This window comes from Astatotilapia calliptera, chromosome 1, assembly GCF_964374335.1.
Source record: "Astatotilapia calliptera chromosome 1, fAstCal68.1, whole genome shotgun sequence".
Lineage (NCBI taxonomy): Eukaryota > Metazoa > Chordata > Actinopteri > Cichliformes > Cichlidae > Astatotilapia > Astatotilapia calliptera.
In genome coordinates, this window is record NC_137422.1 from 36,040,741 (window position 1) to 36,058,596 (window position 17,856).

A 17,856-nucleotide genomic window follows, 5' to 3' on the forward strand; every position below is an offset into this window, starting at 1 on the left:
AGTCCTAGATTTCATCTGTAGTCATTTCACAAGTGACAAGTAACTTTCTCTGGATGAGCTCAACTTCCCAAATACATTCTAGGAGCTCATGTGAGAAAGGATTTAGTTGGCTAGCATTCTTAAAATCTAGGTTTTAGTGCATATATGTATGTTTTGTGCTTTACACATGCTTCCCACTGTGGCAGGTGCTCCTAATTTGGTGGATTTGAATTTCCTGGCCCTCCTTCAAAATAATTCATCAGCTTCTTATGTCAGAGAGATACCAACTATTAACTATCAAGTTACCAACTATTAACATATAGAGAATATACTACGCCATCTGTGCTAAACACACATGGATTCATGGTTTTAATAGAACCTACGGTGTACTACAAATTATAGTCATATAACATTACATATCCAAAAATGTATCTGAGGCTCTGGTGCCTTTGTGTTTAATCACAGGGATGGTGGGCCACAGATGGTGGTTATTTATCTAAAACCAGCTACAGCTGTTGCAAAGTAATGCCACATTTAAGGTGCTCAAGCTGGTAAAACAGTTCAACTACAACTTTTAATCCTTGTGGACTTGCAGAAATGCTGCCCACGCGGACTCCAAACTTTTTAACAAATGCAAAGTACATAACAAATGTATGCATAGATTATGCATATGTGCAGACGCACAAACAAACACACAGCACTTTGCAGAGCGTGTTTATGCAGGTTTTCGTGTTACTATGTGTGTTTGGAGCCACACCGGGTGGTGTGTTGATGAGCTTGGTTAATCAGCCAATCAGGCCTCTTAAACAGAACCCAGCCGTGATTGGCTGATTAGATGCGATGGCGTTGTGTCAGTGAGAGAGGAATAGAGCAGCAGAGAGATGTTCATCTTGTAAACACTTAACATTCTCGCTGTGGGGGTTCTTCCTCTTTTTGCTCATCTTATTGCTTTTCTTTTTTTCACCCATGTTCACCACTAACAGACTCATCTCCATTATTTTCTCTTGCTTTAGACTTTTACTAAATTCAGCCCAACTTAGAAGGTCACTGCACTTATTTTGGTTAGTCTGGTCTTCACCACTTTCATGCAGCATCTTGAGGGTGTAAACTGACAATTTAAACGTGGAAAGACCACTTGAGCACTCTTGAAACTTCACTCTGTTTCCTCCCTGGACACTACACTACAGGTGGCTCTGTTCTCAGATCTGTCCTAAGAAGGAAAGCAGTTTCACAGTCTGTCAAGGGGAATACAGACAGACTGAAAACAAAGTTCTGGTTTGTAAACTATGCAATATTGTAATCGCAATGTGATTCCTTTAAAATGATCTTTTTAAAAGTATTGTACTTCTCTGTTCCCCCTTCTCTAACTCACTTTCTTTGCAATAAAGTATTCCACAAATTCTCCAGAGAGAAGAGCTCCAAATAGCAATAGAAACATAAGTGCTGCCACCATCACTCACTTTAACATAGTTTTGCTGTTACAGGGACTTATAACTGGGCTTCTAAGGGTCTTTAATATAAAGATATAAAGAGGACTCCAACAAAAAAGAGGAACATAAACAAAAAACAGAACAGAACAGAAGAGTGGATCCTATGGGAAATTCCTCCGGGTATGGTATTTCATGTTTTGACCACTTATCACAATTTAATTTTGTTCTGAAATAATGTTTTTTCAAAGCATATCTTTATCATTCTTTTCTAGTTCACTGGATACTTTTTCAGTCATATTGAAAATTTAAACCACTGCCTATAAAAGCATTCCTTTTGATAATTTAAGTTAAACAAGAAGTATGTATTTACTGCCCTTGATCATTTATCATTTCCTTTGATACCTCTGATACCTTAATGATGACCATGAGTCCAAACTACTTTAGCGAAGGATAACATGTATGCAGTAAAGTATGTATGAGTAAGAATTTATATATCAGTTTAAAAAGGTTCATAAATTTTAAACCAAAACACCATCCCATTGAATTAACCCAGTCATTTTTTGCTAGAATATAAACAGTTAAATTATTAAAAACTGAGGAAAGTCTTGTCAGTTTTCCAAAATGCAGAATCTTTGGACAGACAGCAGGGATCAAAAGGGATATGACTCAATAGGTCAAGTCTACTCCATTGTTTTAACATAAAAATCTGTTTTCCTTCCTATATTCAATATGAGAAAGACTTGCCGAAAATCTTTTTAGCTTCATTTTAGCAACGTTAGTAGGGCTAGAACGTGTGAAGGAAAAAGAAATGAAAGAAAACAAGCAAGGCAGTTTAAATGTAATACTAGTGTAAGGACCAAAAATGACAAAAAAAGTATGGATCAAATAAGGATGTCGTTGGTTCTGCTGCTTTAATTTAATCTTTTTAATTTTAGAAAATGCCCACTGTGAATTTGACAGTGTTGTATGATAGCAATGGTAAATCAGCGTGACACCAGTTTAATGATACAAAGAAATCACTGAAGCAGCTGGCTTTATGGACTGTTTGATAGTCTTTTAGGAATAAGCATTAGTTATCTGATCACCAATCTCTTGTTGGGGGGTGGGCTCCTGCTCAGCACCAAATTCAAGCCACCCATGTTTGAAGTAGAGATTAAACAGCTGGATGAAATTTTTTACATTTTCAAATTTTTTCAACGTCAAGCAATGCTATGACAGGCAGATGTTCTCAATGAAGATGACACAAAACATTGAAACATTGACTGGGAGTTCACGGGCACTGTGGTTGTCCCAGTATCACGACAAGCCACCAGTAATCCTGTCAGTCCTGTGCATTTGGTGGTGACCAGTACATCCATCAAAGCCAGAGAATCCCATCAATCCACGGCCCAGTAGAAAAAGAAAATCAGGACAGCTGCTGTGTACTTGTAAGCCATCAGTAATGCCTCAGCTATAAGGAATGTGTAGCCTTCTGCTTAATATTAGGACTATACAAACAAAGTGATTAGCAAATGTTTCTGCATGTTGAGTTTAAATTGTAGTGAGGTGTATGTCGGTGTGACCTGCACTATTATATTGCTGAATCCCCAGGCAGAACCTCTTTTGATCAGTGCATAAACTAACCATATAATCTGTAAACACAATCTTCTTCATCAGATAGATGTTAGAAGACGTAATCTTACTCAGTTTTCTTTGTTCTCAAATACCCAGTACAATTTACCACGTTCTGTACAAAAGTATTCTCCCTGTTTTTTCCTTCTTCTCTCAATTACAGTTGATTTGTCTTCTCTTATGTTTTGCTATGTTTTCTATACTGAGGGTAACTGTTTTTTAGGACTTTATTGTGCATAATGCTCTATTCTTTTCATCCCATACAACTATAGACAAAAACAAACAAATACAAAAGAAACTAATCATGCGTCTGAGGCTGGAAATACCGACTGCTACATCACTTCATCCTTTAGCTCATTTTATTTGCTGAGTCACATTTAACAAACTAGAGGCACCAAATCCAACTTCAACAACATTATCTAGCTCCTTGCAGTATGAGCACATACACTCAATTAAAGCATAGGCTAATGGAGCTGTCATCCTCCACCACTTGGGAAAGATGCATAATTGAGGTATATAAATGTGTTTGTGTGTAGGAGGGTGGGATTGCGTAACAACAATAGGGATTCAGAGCTCTAACTGGTATGTCATGTTGTCGGATAATTAAAGACATGCTAACTGTGATAGCTGACGCGATGGATATACAAGGCATCAAAAACACTGGGCAGAGGGAGACAAAGCAAAACAGAAAGAAACTGATACCAAATGGTAAGGCCATCCTGTGCTTGAGATGCATCTGAAAAAGATGTTTACTTAATTAATTAGTACAGAGCAAAAGCAAGCTAGTCCTTTAATTTGCAAAAGATGCTTTCCATCTTCAGTAACTTCACCATTTCTTCCATGTTACTCTGCTTTCTCTTTCAGGCTTTTCAGTGTTGTTAAATTGTTCCTTCCCTAGAAATGGCACTGCAAAAGGCATGCACGTCATACCCATATGAGTGGGTACATGATGAGCAGCCTGCATAAACACATGCACACCCACCCCCACACCGCATGGCTGATTTCAGCACATTATTTAAATATCTGAGCGTGCATCTGTGAATTTCTTTGTCATCAGTTTGTGATCCAGCCAATCATCTACAATCAGCTGGGCCTTTCACACTAACAGAATAATTGCAAGTGTCTCTTGCTAATAACATGGTTTTTAAAACAACAAGCAAAACAGCTCAAGTACCACAGAACAACCAGCATGGTAAACTGTGGCACACAACACCATGTTGCACAATGCTGAGGCTGTGTGGGTATTGTACGTCTTTGAGCTGTTATTTTTGGGACAAATAACAGCATGTAGCACAAAGGCTGGATGGCTGATGCAGTTCCTATTACTACATAGATGATTTGAACTGCTTAGGACAGGTGTTTGCTGTTTAACACATGCTGGCAACAAAACATGCAATGTGCCTCATGTGGATTTACAATATCCTCAATCACATAAGAGTTAGTAACTGTCTTTTTTTTGTTTAGGGTACTTGGAGAAAAAGATTTTTACTCTTCCTCTCTGGAAGTTATTCTTTTCTGCATTTAGGATCTGAAGCTTGACGTACAATTTTGATCCTAATTTTATGTATTACCACATGACTAGTTCAAGTGGCTGTTGCTGTAGCTCATCCCAGGCTGCCCCAGTTCCTCACGCAAGACTGTGGACTCCTCTGATGTATCTATTGGCATATGAATGTGTGCATGATAGCTTATAGGCAAACAACAAATTGCTCCACAAGTGTGTTTTATATGGTTGAAAGTGACTTTGTAGTAAAAAGCACTTTCAGTATTCAGTAAGAGCAGAAAAGCACTTTATAAGTGCCAGTCAATCCATTTACCAAGAGGTTCTAGAGAAGTAATGGAAAGTAAATAACCAAAAACAGTGGCTGTTATGTTTTGGTTCCATTTAAAGAGAAGAAGGAAAAAACAGAACATATATAGTTTTTCACCTAAAACATCAAAACCCCAACCTACCAGCTGATGAATTTTTACCTTCTATGATGTGATTTTTTGCCACATCATTAATATATTTTCACCAAAAGTGAGTTGGGTCGCAAACTATACTTAGCAAAATGGTGGGGATGCATATTAGTGGAATTTCTTTTATAAATATATTCTCTTCCTCAAAATTTCCTCTCAAAGCAGGGATTTATTCCAGTCCAGTCCGGACCATTTGTTTCACCGCTTTTTCATGACAACAGTAGAGATAATGATTCTCTGGCTTAGACAAGTCGTACATCTCAGGCTCTGATTTGACTCACCACTGTAACCTGCTTTTACTAATTTATAGCACACCTCCTGCTCTAAATTCAAACTAGGCTGCATCTTTCATGTAGAAAAAGTTCAAATGTATTGTAATATTACTTTACTTTTTTAAACTTCAATATCATATAAACCTTTTCCCCTTGTTAGTACTGAGTGCTTCTTGCTTAATAAACCCTGACAATGAAGATGAAAACATCAGAGCTGAATATTTTAGACATTCTTGTAACCACATTTCATTGGATTGTTTCAGTCGATTTACATGACGCAGGAGAAAGAGAGCATAAAAGAAGAAACTCCAAGGGTGGTCTCTATCAAACTGATGTCGCTTGAACAAGTCATCTGGAGACTGGACTATATTCTATCTGGTCTGTATTCATTCATAGAGAAAATGTACATTTCTGAAGAAACTGTTTGCAGCAAGTGTGATTTAAATTAAGATCTCCAAACTGGAAGGTAAGCACAAGAAGACATATCCTAATTAATAAAAGTAAGAGTAAAAGTAAGTTCCGTTGCTGGTTAAGTACGGCTAATCTGAGAAGAGAAGAGAAGAGAAGAGAAGAGAAGAGAAGAGAAGAGAAGAGAAGAGAAGCCCTTGAGTTATTCATAGCCTCTCCATCAGATTTGTTAAGGGGATTGGAAGCAATTTAAAGGCCTCTACTGACTGTTTGACTCGAGCAGCATTATGTCTTTCTATTCCATTATGTTGAGCTGCAGTGTGGGGATAAAGACCAGGCTTCCTATTAGCCTCTGTATAAACAGATAGGGTGATGCTAGGTGGGTGCTAAGCCTCTCGCAGAGAAGGAGAACTCTGACATTGAGGAGAATAGACAGCTACAGGCAGGGGCCTATACTATCTATTGCTTTGTCTCACTATCACCTTCGCTCTATCTTTTTCTCTCTGCACACACAAAGTCTTTTATCTGCGCTACTACAGGGTAGCATCATTGCCGCGGATCAAAAGGTGTTATGACTCCCAAGAACAGTAAGCTGAAACATTAACTGGTTTGTATAAATGAATGAGCACATCAAAAGGCAAAATTTCTGGCCAAAGGGGAAACCCAGTTGTAAATGATTAAGCAAACTGTTAAGGGCTAAAATGCCTTATCACAGCAGTCTCTCAACACTCTCTCTATAGAGCTAGTCCTGTACTGCCATTCCCTGCATTCTCCTAATAATTCATGTTCCAGAGTGAAGCAAAAAATGGCAAAAAAAAAAAAAATTCTCCTGCCCCAAAAGTGAACGACAAACACCACCTGCATTTAAAGGGCAAGAGTGGAACCTGTCGGCAGACCATCACTTAGCGCCCATTCTACTGTCTTGAGGACCAAACAGCCCCCCCCCCCCATCCCCCCACCCCGTACTGCCAACCCCGCTTTTTTTATTTTTTTGGGGAGAGCTTAAACTAATTAAAAGGCCCTGGTACTGGATGCTGTCTAGCTGTTATGGCTTAGTGTGATATCTTATGGAACTGAATCAGTAAAAAAAAAAAAAAAAAAAAATCTTCTGTGCTATGCTTTTACTGAAATAACAGTTGCTTTTCCATGCAATAAAAAAAACGATCTGTAGGCATTAACCTGGCCTCTAAAAATATCCAGACACAATTATAAAAAGGACCTTGGATGGTCCAGTAGTGCAGCACTATCAAAATATAGTGGAAAGAGCCTCTCGTTTCATCCCACATTTCATGAAGAAAATTAAATTCAAAGACATGCATGCTAGGAAAATTTGTGAAATTAAAGTGGCCATAGGAGTGGATGTTATATGCAAGTGTTTAATGTGAAGTGAATAAAGTGTAGTGTGAATTTAGCTTTGAGTGGTTAGTAAGACTAGAAAAGTGCAATACAAGCACCAGTAAACTTCCATTTAATGGTGCAAAAGCGAAGTCTATATATAGAGCTGAAGCTAATTGCCCTGTTAACACCAGTTGTATTACTTTCATGTCTGCCACAGTATTAACATACAAATACACACACACACACACTACACTGGAATACTCTGAACACATCTGCAGGTCTCTTTGTCTTTCAGCACCGTGGAAACCACATACTTAAAAAAAAGAAAAACAAAAACAAAAAAAACGCATTCATTTGCTTGTGACTCTTTGTGCTTGCAAGTTCACAATTAGCAGCTTGTTAAAAGGCTAGTGCACTTTTATGGGTGGGTTTTTGTGCGTGCACTGATTGACAAGTAAAGTTGGGTCACTGTGTACAAGATTTACATAGTATGCCTTGTACATAGAGTTTTTGAAAACGCTACGTCCAGATGAACAGAATCAACTTTTGTACATAGTATAAGATAACATAATACAGTCACTCCGTCCACTCTTGATATACTCAAAGGTTTTAGAACCCAGACTTCTTGATTCGTATATACTTTGTCTTTTTCCATCCATCCATCCATCCGTCCATCCATCCATACATACACATATATACACTACCAGCAGACATTTCCAAGTCCAATTCTCAATTTTAGAGACCATTGCAGCTGCTATCGGCAGTGGAAAGTGGTTAAATTGGACACTTCCTGTGGACTGATTTCTAAGGCTGTATGCTCTGACTTCTTTTTCATGACAGCCATCGAATGTTTTCAGCAACTGATACTGTAATAGGTAAAGTCAGAAACAATACTGTTCTTTTTTTTAAGTAGGTCCAACTTCAACAACTGACATACTAGCCTAAAATATTAAAGGCAGCAAAAAATTCACTTAATTTGTTTGAGCTTTATTTAACAAAGAAGTATGACTCTTAAAAATAAGAAAATCTATTTTAAAAATGCTCAAGGTTGCTGTATTACCTGGCTTATTTTTCAATGGCAGGGATGCCTGGAGAAAACCTGAGTGGTCACAGGGAGAATCTCCACAGAGGAGACTTTAAACCAAGTCTCTCTGTCTGTGAGGCATCAATACTAACCACTAAGCCACCACGCTGCCTGTGTTGTAAAAATCAATTTTGAGGAGCTACAAACTAACAGTAATTATTTTACTGTCCATTCAATTAGAGCAAGTCAATGCCATTTATTACTTAAACTTAGGATTTAAATAAATACGTACATAAATAAATAAATAAATAAAAATGATGGAGACTAATTACAATATAAGAAATAAATTAATACATATAAACAAACACCTTTCACACTTCAATATATAGGTTCTGTGTAAGCTTTCTTTAGTCTTCAAGGGTAATTTGAGGCCAACAACAGCAAAATAACAGCCCCCTGCTTATACCTGTAAAAGGCTTGCAGCAGCAGTAGCTGCGGTTTATCCAGGCTGCAGTGCAGAGTGGATCTGACAGCCAGCAACACGAATGCTGCATTAGTGTCTGATGTGCTGAGTGTTTTTCTGCACGTGTGCTGTCACATCACTCACCACCACAACACTTCAAGCCATTTGGGTTATATAAATGTTTTTAGTGCTACAATTATATATGACTAAAGTAAAAAGGCAGTGCAGTCAAAATAGGATAAAGGGTCAGTAAAACCTTGAGAATGGCAGCAAAAGAGAAACAGAGACACAGTATGAAAGTAATAGTGAGAGAGAGAAAGTGCCAGTCCTTGGTTTCCTTCTTGTCCTGCTGCCCCTAAGCAGGTTATTTGTTAGCCAGTTACTCAGCAAACAAGCTGTGACTCTCATCCCCCCATTGGCTGTCAAATATGAACGCAGGAGCACAGACACACATGTGAAGATGCACAGCTGTGTATAAGGGTTTATCCTATCAGGGTTGCCATGAAGATAGGCTCAAGGAAGGCTATCATTTCCAACTGATCACATTGTTTTATTTATGGAGGCTAGAGGACAAATGTCCACTTCATGGGTCTTTAATTATAGTGTGTGGGTCCATGTGTGTGCATGACAGAGTTTGGATTATATTGACAGTAATGAAGTAAAATGAGGATAAAACGGAGGATAAATGCAGAGTGTACATATGTGCACTTTCTTGTTTTTGTGTATTTCGGATATATTTGTCTACAGGCCTGCTATAAGCCATTCTGCAGCCTATCAGTCAGGCCCTCTGTGTTTGTTTGCATCGATCTGTTCCTTCTGTCTTTAACCCTCGGACTGATCCACAGCTCAGCTGGACAGAGAGAGAGCTTTTGGCATTCTGAAGGAAATGTCACAGCTGTCACCAGTGAAACAGATACTTTACCTCACTCACTTACAGCGAGGAGGGAGCAGAGACGCAAGGAGACAAGGTTGGTCTGAAAATATGTTGACATTTGAGCCCAAAAGGCTAATAACTGGTGCCTGTTTCAATGCTGGAAGAAGAAAATTGTACTAACTAACGCACTAACTGGCACCACACTGATAATCTTCTGTTCCCCCAAACCTTTTATACTTTTCCTGACCAGCCCTGTGAAAGATTTGCATCTTGGCACCAACTCTGATATCCACAGTTCTTGTCAATGAGGATTTTTTTTCCTCTTTTTGTTTTTCCTTTTTTTCTTTATAAAATTGTTTGTCCACCACTTGTAATCATTTGGTAATTTCTCATCTGTAATACTTCAGCAGCCTTTAAATATTTTTACTTGTGAATATAAACTTATTGTTTGGCGTCGTTTATTGGATTGGATGATTGAAGTCTGAAGAAACAATTTTTGCAATATCGGCAATTTAAGAATGTATTCATTAATAAACAGGGGTCTTAATACCCTGGCACCCCCCTTGTACAGCCAGTGCGGCTGTGTTGGTCACTCTGACACAAACAGCACCCCCCAGCTGATGCTACCAGTTTCAGTGAGGTTGAGATCAGAATTGCAAGTAGGCAATTCCATCCTCTCCACTCCCAAACTCTGGAGGTAGTCTCTGATAATGAGGGGGCAAGTGTTATATTCTTGGAGGACAGCATTCAGTACCAGACTGTGGAGATATAGGATTGCCACTGGTTGCAGAATCTCATCTTGATAGCACTCGGCGTTGAGATTGCCTCCAATGATGATAAGCCTTGTTTTATGATGGAGGGAGAAGCCGCCCCTCACCATCACACTGCCTCCACCAAAAGCTATTACCGTATCAGTGCGATCTAACTGCCATAGGCCAAATCTGGACTCCTCGCTGAATAATGCTAATCAGTTGCCAATCAGGCACCTGCTTGTCAACACTCGGGGTACCACAAACTAAAAACAAGAGCCTTTAGCAGAATAGGCTATTTAGCATTGGCATAGACGATTTGACAAGTTTTTCATGGGCACAACCCACATACTCAACTATGCTGTGGAAACATTTAAGGAAAAATAAACAAACTTTCCAATGATATAAGATTTAATGCCAAGAAGCACTTTTACAACAAAGAAATAATCGACCAGACACAAATTTCTTTACTCTTCGAGCTAAGTTTTATATTTGTAGTGAAGAGCTTTCAATTTAATAAAAAAAAAAAGAAGTAAAAAAACAAGGAGAAAATGTAAAAATGTTCCCAGTGTAAACACACCTGACAAACAACAGATGCACAGAATATGAATGAGTGCATATAGTGAGTGGTTGCAAATAGACAGGATGTTATGTCTGTGATTGTGCATTACAGAATAATGGTCTGTATTTTATGCAGAGTATGTATGCTTATGAAAAACAACATAGTTGCAGACATCTGCCATCTATTTGATTATGTGAGATCAAAAAGGTCATCCTAAGGAAACGGATGCCTGACACTTGCTCACCTTTAGCCCTTCACAGTTATAGCACACTGAGGTGTCTGCTCAAGAATTCTGGCTCTAAAGAATATCATATCAAGGAATTCACACACAAAAAAACCAACTTACAGGGCACCAATCACAGTAAACTAAAAATAATCCTAAAATATTTAAGATGATTCTGAAATTAAAAGAACCAAACAGTTTGAATCCAGTGTGATGGTGAATGTAATGTCCCTTCACATTGGAAAAACTTTACAATCTTGCAATGTCAGAGTGTCCCTTTAAGAGGTGCAGGGCAGTGGGTAGTGTGCAAGTTTGGTGGCAAATATTCTCTGGCCACCTTCACTGATATGTGGCCCTGTCTCTCTGCTAGCAAGAAACCAGTGGACTGTGAAACGAGCTTTTCCAAACTTGCCCAAAGCCCACAAAGACGATTTACTATAGCGTTGAAAGATAGAGCAGACGCAAACCTTTAAAAAAAACATTTGCACTGCTACTATATCACCTACACTTCACTTGTTAATGCAGTGAAAAATGACAGTAACTTTTTCCTCTCTATTAAAATGTCTGAAACAGACCAAGAGGGTTGAAAGAGCTGCTTCAAAGATGCTCTTCTCTATCAGTGTTTTTCCCCAGAGGCTGCAACATGGCTGACTTGGTAAATTAGTCAAAACACTTTTAATAAAGAATGAATGCCGTCAATCAACGTCAAAGCAGCTGCACAGGTTTTACACAAGTACACACACTACAAGCATCCATACAAATGTACACCGTTACTTACACACAATTCTCAGCTCCTACGCAAGTACATGCACCAACTCTCACACATACAGGACCATCAATAAACTGTCTCAACATCATGATGTTAGTTCTGATATTCACAGTATACATCCACAACCTTCCCTTACAAAACTACCCCACACACGCCCAGATAAAATGCAAAATCCGGGCCAGGAACAAAGTATAAAGCTCTGCTGAATAAATCCGTCTCTAAGCCAATATGTAGGCCTACTCCACACTGTGTGACTCTGACCCCGATCCATCAAAATGCCTCATTCACAAACATGGCAAAACACACAAACGCAGAATGGAGCCACGCTATTCCCAGAAAAAATAATCTCCTAAAACCATTACAGGGAACAACGTAGGTGCAGTAGCTATGGGGACTTTCACACAGACTTTCAATCCTATTTTGTTCACAACATTTTTTATGCTAAATGTGTATCTGTCTGTGAGTATGTGCAACAAGCTATAAAAGCTCATTACACAGAGTGGAACCAAGTGTGTGTGTGTGTGTGTGTGTGTGTGTGTGTGTGTGTGTGTGTGTGTGTGTGTGTGTGCGCGCGCATACAGTACATCAGTGGAGTGTCCCAACATTAAGAGCAATGAGCAGTGTACTTGCAATAAATACACTGTTGGGTGTGTCTATTCCAGGTTAAGCAATAACATTTGCAAGGGGCACATTACATATTAAGATTGATAAACACACACAAAATATGCAAACCTAAAGTGTCACAAACAAGGTTGGCAGGACTTGTCAAAACCAACCATGTTTGTGAATTTGGTTAAAACGTGAAAAATTTTTTTTTTTTTTTTTAAATCTCAACAACCTTCCACGGCTGAAATCCAACCTGGGACCTTTCATACACATCGTCAAACAATCGGTCACCCAATACATGCTTTAAAGAGTGTTCTTTGAAAGCAAGTACAAAAATGCCCCTCTTTTCATCGGCCATTTAGCATTCCACACTAATGAAAGCAATACTGCCATTCAGTGACACTGCAAAATATGCATGTCCACAGCTCCTGTTCAATTAAAGAAACAAAGAATCAACGTGTTTCATGCTGGGAACTTCATTCATATGTTAATTGGTCAGCAAAGTATTTCACTAGGGATTTGGGAAAATCAAGTGATTCACATTTCTTCCCACTGACAATCTGAGTGAATCACTCTGTACCTAAAGAGTTAAGTAGGTTATCTGTCATATTATACAAAAAATTTCCATCTAGAGTTCAAATGACTAATACTGGAATATCGGAATATTTAAGCAACTGGTGGTGCTGAAAGACACATCAAAGGATCCCCAAATTTATTAAGATTCATGCTCTGGCTAAAATGGATATATGCAGCAAATGTCATGGGTACTCATCCAATAATAGCTAACACGTTTCTCCAAAAGACAAAAATGTCAATATTCTAAAGGTTAAAAAATGGATCTTGGAGGTCAGTAAGAATTATTCTTAGATACTTTCTTCAATATTTTACTTTTCTTCTAAAGTTTGCAATATATAATATATATAAAAGAGGTAATGTATATTCACAGGCTACGGTCATGGACGTGAATGCCACAACACACCACTACCACACTTCAATTTACAACACAACTATTCAAAAAGACTGGGCATTTATTCTCAGTTTATCAAGTTACTGCAAATATGGCAGACATAGTACTCCCACAAACCAGACCCGCCAACAGTTTTTGTGGTCTCTTTTTTGGGTCTGTAAAGTTAAACTATCTGTTTAGTTAAGCTTAGATGAATATCAGTGACGTTGATCTTTTCGTTTGTAAGACACCTATGAGAATTTCAAATCCCTTCATACTAAATGCACTTTGGGCACAGGTATTCTCCAAAATGCATGACCTTCAGTGTACAGAAAAATAAAGAAGGGATCCATCCTGTCATTTTCTTCCAATTTCTTTAAAATTAGGGTTAAGGTTGGGGGTTGAGCCTATTCCAGCTGTCACAAGGTGAGAGGTGGGATACACTCTGGACAGGCTTCTACTGGCTAACACAGAGAAAGAGACAACTATTAACACCTACGGCCAACTTAGAATCACCAATTAACCCAAGGTGAATGTCTCTGGACCCTGGGAGGAAGCAGGAGTAGAAGGACAACACAAAACTACACACAGAAGGGGTCCAGCCAGCCAGGGGATTCAAACTCAGAAGATTCTTGTTGTGAGGTAAGTGCTAATCACCACATCACTGTGCTACCCATAAAAATAAGGAATACTTTATCCCATATTTAAGAAATACCTTAACATGACTATCACTCATTCTTTTAGGTTTTCACGTCTGAAATATTCCTTCTCGGAAACTATTTGATAAAACAGGGAAATATACTGGGAAAAAAATACTTTTCACATAACAAAAAGACACAGCAGCAATAACATGTTGCATTGGTTGGTTGTTAAAGCTTAAAATTTCTGTAATATCCTTCCTCACTTAGTGAATGTCTCTCTCTTGCTTTCTCTGTGCAAGTGTCCTGATTCTAAAATGGCTATTAAAAATGCCTCACCAAATGTAAACTTAATCCCTGTATAATCAATTCTTCTTCTTGGCCACCCTTGTTAGGTGGCAAATCTGTTCTCTCCCCCCACCACCACATTATTAGTCACACAATCAACAAGCCACTTCAACACAGAGGTAGTTTAATTGGATGCTGCACAGAGCATTACCATGTCCGTTGCCTAGCAATGGAGCCTTATGCTGGTATTGCCGTCTTTGTGCATGTTTTTCCCCTAAAATGGCATCTAAAATTACCTTGCAATTACTACCTTTCCCTCAGACAAGTTCTTATCATGCTCCTGATACTTCCTTCCAGGCGGTGCTCTTTTTGAAATGAAGTGATGTGGCCCCTGGAGGTTACTGTGATCCTCTACGGGAGACAGATCTTATGAGTGTGAATACTCCCACAGAACATCATTCAAAAGATAAGGACATCTCCTGTAGCCATTTTTGCTATGATGACTACGGAAGCTTTGATGACCACTGAAGCACCTGCTCACATTGGCTGTCTATTTTCTAAAGCTGGACCTCCTGGCTGTCCTGTAAGAGCGGTTTACCTGTTAATTAGGTGTCACTGTGGTGACAAGTAATCAGAAGAGAACATCTACACCTACAATGAAGTGCTTAATGACAGGCTTTCTTTTGTCATTCAAAAAATAAAACAGAGAAATATACTGTACTTTTGTTTTGTGGCATCACCCCTTTTAAGTGCTAACAAATAGTAGCCTGAGGACCATTATTTTGACAAAATGGTCTAAAAATATATCTGGTATATCTACATAATTACATTTTAATACACAAAGTTTACACAATGAACTCTGTTTGAGAAACTAAATGACAAAAAATGTCACTTTGTTAAAACAGGCGTCAGCTTCCCAAATGTTTTACGAAAGAGATAAATTTACTGCAAAACAAATGAGCATGAAGCTGTTACGAATGTGTTGCAGTTAGAGACAGAGGCTGGGGGAGGATGATGGCAACAAAAGAGATGATGAGCCATTTGCAATGTGTCACCACCAGGTTGGTTGGCTGAAGTGCCCAATAAGCAAGCTAAATGAGGCCTTGACACTGCCCAAGTAACTATTTCTGACTTCCCCCAGCCCTTTGCTGGCAGTGCTAATGTAGGGAGGTCACCCAATACACTACTATAGTGCTGTTTACAGGGACACTGGACTTAGATTGGGGTCATGACACAGCCCTGCAACAGCCTCAATCCTCCTTGAACGACACTAACAAAATACCTCACTGTAAAATAAGATGCTGAAGAAAGCATCCTTTAAACAGCAGCGCTGACACAAAGTTAAAAACAGAGTAAATATACTGGGTGACCAGTTTATTGGGGTTTCTTAGTTAGATTTATTGCGAAATACAGTAATATAATGTAATATAATCAATGTCTGTTACCTTTAAAAAACAAAAAAACCCCACATCTTTCAATCATCTGCTTGACATGTTGATTGACATGTTGATATGCTGCTATTAGTAGCTTAAGTAAAGACAGGTGCTTTAACTGAGCTACAGTATATGAAAAAAAAAACTGCAACCTGGAGTTTATTTTAGGCTTCATGAATTCTTTGTTCTTCCATTTTACCTACAAAGAGTGTGCTGAGCAGAAGTGGGAAGTAACAAAGTATAACTACTTAGGTGTCTGTACTTTACTTGAGCATTTATTTTTCTGACAACTTTTTATTTTCACTCTCTACATTTTTATACAAATATCTGTATCTTCTACTTCTTACATTTCCAAATTGAATTTGTTATTTTGGGTTTCCACAAATTTGAGGGAAGTTTTTATTTCTTAGCACTGTTCGCCAAATAAAGCGAACAATGATGCATAAAAGACAATGCTACTTGTGCATCCAGTGCAATTTATAATTTCTGCATAATCTGTAGCAGATGTTCATAAGGCATGGTCTTGGTACTTTAGCATCAAACTAGCATTACCAAAGAGGAGCGAGTATAAAGGGAATAATGGTTTTTTTTGTGGCAAGTAATTCAAAATGCAATTTTTCTATCAGCTCACCAAATATCGGCAACCACATAAGGTACAGTTGCTAGGTTTATCAAAACAGATGCCAAGCGTCTTGTCTGGAGGAAACTAAGCAACAGTCGTCATTTGGGCAATGCCATACCTACAGTAAAGCATGGTGGTGGTAGCATTATGTGTGGGGGCATTTTTCAGCAGTAAGAACTGTGAGATCAGTTCCAGAGAGCTCTAGAGAGCCTGTATCTCAAACCAAGGCAAAGGTTTATCTTCCAACAGAACAGTGACACTAAGCACACAGCGAAGTTCATAAAGAGATGGCTTTGGGACCACTCTGAATGTCCTTGAGTGGCCCAGCCAGAGCCCAAATTTAACCTAAGTGAACATCTCTGGACAGATCTGAAAATGGCTGCACATCAATGCTCCCCAACCCACCTGATGGAGCCTAAACTTCCCAGAAATAGGTGTATATAAATAATGATGATGATGATGATGATGTATATAAATAGGCGCAAAAAGACTTGAGGCTACAGTAACTGCCTAAGGTGCTTGACTATAAATAATGAATTATGACAAACATATTAATATCATAATAGAATATGAATACGTAAAAGCATCAATGTCACTTTAAAGACAAATTTATTTTAAACTGGCTAACTAACAGGATCCAGATTGTCTTCAAAACTCATTCTCTCCCTGCTTAAGCCGCACTGTTATACTCCAGCCGGTACCGCTTAGAGGAGCAGGTGGTCGCAGCAGACAGCGAGCTGAGCCATTCTCAAGACTCACCCACTGCGTTGCTCACCCCTCCTCCCACCCTTCCTCTGCCCTTTATCTTTCCAGGCATCCTTTTATTTCAAACCATCCATCCTTTCCGGCTCAGCTTTATCACTCCATCACTTCCTGCCTACTTTTCTCTCCTCTCTCTTCCTCCATCTGCATGCCCCCACAGATAGCAGCAGCCAAAGAGTCTGACATCGACCAGATGTACAGCAAGTGTCCCCACCCCCCACAGGTTCTTCTCTCTAAGCTGTTTCCTTGCATTCACCACAGCAAGTGATTGTAGTTGAATGTACTTGACAAGTCATAAGAATTTACTATAATGATCACTGTCCTTGTGTGTTTTCTGTGATTGCACATATGCACTGCAAGATATGACTACCTAAAGCAGAGAACCTAAAAAAAAAGTAAAAGACAGGCTGACGTGTAGGCCATCACTCTGACAGACAAGCTGCAGCACACTTGATAAAGAAATACATTCTAATTTGTATTAAAACAACCCCAAAAAACAAAGTTTTTTTTTTCAATTCTGCAACAAAAAGGGGAAATTTATTGACTTTCTCCTAATCCCTAAACAGATTAAATATGAATTAAAATCTTCTCTGGTTAAATTGTGACAGCCTTGGGAAAAACCTCATAGCTCAAAAAGATACCTGCAGTGAGTATGACATGACTAAATCCTTTCTGATTACCTTAAACACAAGGATTAGCTTCCAGAGGAAAAACAAAAATCCTCCCATAAGTATAAGTGACAGCGCTACACTTAGTGGGCAGAAGGACAGGAGTGAGATGCTGTAAAACAAGAATGAGGTGATTTCTCCATTCACTGGTGAAGAAAATGACTGTTCCATTTTCCCCTAGTCAAGCTGAACTTGTGGCATTAAATATATTTTGGTCTTTTTTTCCCAGTTC

General features: G+C 38.7%; 1 protein-coding gene and 1 long non-coding RNA gene across 2 annotated transcripts in view; one reads left to right on the plus strand and one right to left on the minus strand.

Annotated features, from left to right (window-relative positions):
* Positions 1 to 17,856, minus strand: part of itfg1 (integrin alpha FG-GAP repeat containing 1) — a 156,633-nt gene that overhangs the window by 134,331 nt on the left and 4,446 nt on the right. The gene's annotated exons all lie outside the window — the stretch shown is intronic.
* On the plus strand, positions 9,316 to 14,859 carry LOC145428321 (uncharacterized). Its single transcript, XR_013908605.1, has 3 exons — positions 9,316 to 9,452; positions 13,600 to 13,855; positions 14,497 to 14,859. It is a non-coding gene; the product is annotated as an uncharacterized LOC145428321 (long non-coding RNA).